We start from the raw sequence: 3,554 nt of genomic DNA on the forward strand, positions 1-3,554 counted from the left end.
CTGTAGTCCACATCACTGCAGCTGTTAGGAGGCCTGTAGATAACTGCCATCAGGGTCCTTTTACCCCTGCAATTTCTTAGCTCAACCCATAAAGATTCTGTACCTTCCAATCCTATGTCAGCTCTTTCTAATGATTTAATATCATTTCTTACCATTAAAGCCACACCACCCCCTCTACCTACCTGCCTATCCTAACAATACACCGTGTATCCTTGGACGTTCAGCTCCCAGAGACATGCATCCTTTAGCCACGTCTCAGTGATGGCCACAATATCATACCTGCCAATCTGTAACTGTACGACAAGATCATCCACCTTATTCCTTATGCTGCGTGCATTTAAGTATAACACCTTAAGTCCGGTATTTGGTATTTTTTGCATTGATTGCACGGCAACTTTATTGCACTGCAACTCATCCCAATGGCTGCAAATTTGCTTCATCACCTGCCTGTCCTTCCTGACGTCCTTACTGCTCACTACCTTAGATCTATTTCTGTTTTCCCTCTCCTCCGCTCCATCATTCCAGTTCCCATCCCCCTCCCAAATTAGTTTAAACCCTCCCTAACAGCTCTATTAAACCTTCCCGCCAGGATATTGGTCCCCCTAGGATTCAAGTGTAACCCGTCCTTTTTGTACAGGTCACACCTGCCCCAAAAGAGATCCCAATGATCCAGAAACTTGAATCCCTGCCCCCTGCTCCAATCCCTCAGCCACGCATTTATCCTCCACCTCATTCCATTCCTACTCTCACTGTCACGTGACACAGGCAGTAATCCCGAGATTACTACCTTTGCGGTCCTTCTTGACAACTTTCTTCCTAACTCCCTATATTCTCCTTTCAGGACCTCTTCCCTTTTCCTACCCATATCATTGGTACCTATATGTACCACAACCTCTGGCTCCTCACCCTCCCACTTCAGGATATCTTGGACACGATCAGAAACATCCCGGACCCTGGCATCAGGGAGGCAAACTAACATCCGGGTCTCCTGACTGCGTCCACAGAATTGCCTATCTGACCCCCTAACTATTGCATCCCCTATTACTACTGCCTTCCTCTTCCTTTCCCTACCCTTCTGAGCTACAGGGCCGGACTCTATGCCGGAGGCACGGCCACTGTTGCTTCTCCCAGGTAGGCTGTCCCCCCCAACAGTACTCAAGCAGGAGTACTTATTATCTTTTATAATTGACTCCAGCATCTTCCGCACCACTGATGCCAGGCTAACTGGTCTATAATTCCCTGTCTTCTCTCTCCCTCCTTGCTTAAAAAGTGGGATAACATTAGCCACCCTCCAATCCTCAGGAACTGATCCTGAATCTATAGAACATTGGAAAATGATTACCAATGCGTCCACGATTTCTAGAGCCACCTCCTTGAGTACCCTGGGATGCAGACCATTAGGCCCTGATGAGTTGGGATACATGGGTGCTACTCTGGTTGGCAATCAGTGGTGAGTGGTGTGTCGCAGGGGCTGGTGCTGGGCCCGGAACTGTTCACAATATACAGTGGCATGCAAAAGTTTGGGCACCCCGGTTAAGATTTCTATTACTGTGAATAGCTAAGCAAGTAAAAGATGACCTGATTTCCAAAAGGTATAAAGTTAAAGATGACACATTTCTTTAATATTTTAAGCAAGATTACTTTTTTTATTTCCATCTTTTACAGTTTCAAAATAACAAAAAAGGAAAAGGGCCCGAAGCAAAAGTTTGGGCGCCCTGCATGGTCAGTAACACCCCCTTTGGCAAGTATCACAGCTTGTAAACGCTTTCTGTAGCCAGTTAAGAAACAATTCTTGTTTGGGGGATTTCTGCCCATTCTTCCTTGCAAAAAGGCTTCTAGTTCTGTGAGATTCTTGGGCTGTCTTGCATGCACTGCTCTTTTGAGGTTTATCCACAGATTTTTGATGATGTTTAGGTCGGGGGACTGTGAGGGCCATGGCAAAAACTTCAGCTTGTGCCTCTTGAGGTAGTCCATTGTGGATTTTGAGGTTTGTTTATGATCATTATCCTGTTGTAGAAGCCATCCTCTTTTCATCTTCAGCTTTTTTACAGACGGTGTGATGTTTGCTTCCAGAATTTGCTGGTATTTAATTGAATTCATTCTTCCCTCTACTGCAACACAAGCCCAAAGCAAGATCGATCCACCCCTGTGCTTAACAGTTGGAGAGGTGTTCTTTTCATGAAATTCTGCACCCTTTTTTCTCCAAACATACCTTTGCTCATTGCGGCCAAAAAGTTCTATTTTAACTTCATCGGTCCACAGGACTTGTTTCCAAGATGCATCAGGCTTGTTTAGATGTTCCTTTGCAAACGTCTGATGCTGAATTTTGTGGTGAGGATGCAGGAAAGGTTTTCTTCTGATGACTCTTCCATGAAGGTCATATTTGTGCAGGTGTTGCTGCACAGTAGAACAGTGCACCACCACTCCAGAGACTGCTAAATCTTCTTGAAGGTCTTTTGCAGTCAAACGGGGGTTTTGCTTTGCCTTTCTAGCAATCCTACGAGCAGTTCTCTCAGAAAGTTTTCTTGGTCTTTCAGACCTCAACTTGCCCTCCACCATTCCTGTTAACTGCCGTTTCTTAATTACATTATGAACTGAGGAAACGGCTACCTGAAAACGCTTTGCTATCTTCTTATAGCCTTCTCCTGCTTTGTGGGCATCATTTATTTTAATTTTCAGAGTGCTAGGCAGCTGCTTAGAGGAGCCCATGGCTGCTGATTGTTGGGACAAGGTTTGAGGAGTCAGGGTATTTATAAAGCTTTGAAATTTGCATCACCTGGCCTTTCCTAATGATGATTGTGAACAAGCCATAGCCCTAACAAGCTAATTAAGGTCTGAGACCTTGGTAAAAGTTATTTGAGAGCTCAAATCTCTTGCGGTGCCCAAACTTTTGCATGGTGCTCCTTTCCTTTTTTCCCCACTCTAAAATTGTACAAAACAAAAATAATACACGAATCTTGCTTAAAATGTTGAAAAGAATGTTTCATCTTTAACTTTATGACTTTTGGAGATCAGTTCATCTTCTACTCACTTAACTATTCACAGTAACAGAAATTTTGACCAGGGGTGCCCAAACTTTTGCATGCCACTGTACATTAACGATCTGGAAGAGGGGACTGAGCGGAATGTATTTAAGTTTGCTGATGATACTAAAGTGAGTGGAAAAGCAAACTGTGCAGAAGATACGGAGAGCAGGCAGAGAGGTACATTTAGGTTAAGTGAGTGGGCAAGGGTCTGACAGATGGAGTACAATGTTGGTAAATGTGAGGTCACCCACTTTGGAAGGAAAAACGAAAGAGCAGATTATTATTTAAATGGTAAAAGATTGCAGCGTGCTGCTGTGCAGAGGGACTTGGGAGTGCTTGTGCATGAATCACAAAAGGTTGGTTTGCAGGTACAGCAGGCTATCGAGAAGGCAAATGGAATGTTTGCCTTCATTGCTAGAGGGATTGAATTTAAGAGCAGGGAGGTTATGCCACAACAGTACAGGGTACTGGTGAGGCCGCACCTGGGGTACTGTGTACAGTGCTGGTATCCTTACTGGAGGAAGGATA

Source organism: Hemitrygon akajei, chromosome 6 (genome assembly GCF_048418815.1).
Source record: "Hemitrygon akajei chromosome 6, sHemAka1.3, whole genome shotgun sequence".
NCBI classification, from domain to species: Eukaryota; Metazoa; Chordata; class Chondrichthyes; order Myliobatiformes; family Dasyatidae; genus Hemitrygon; species Hemitrygon akajei.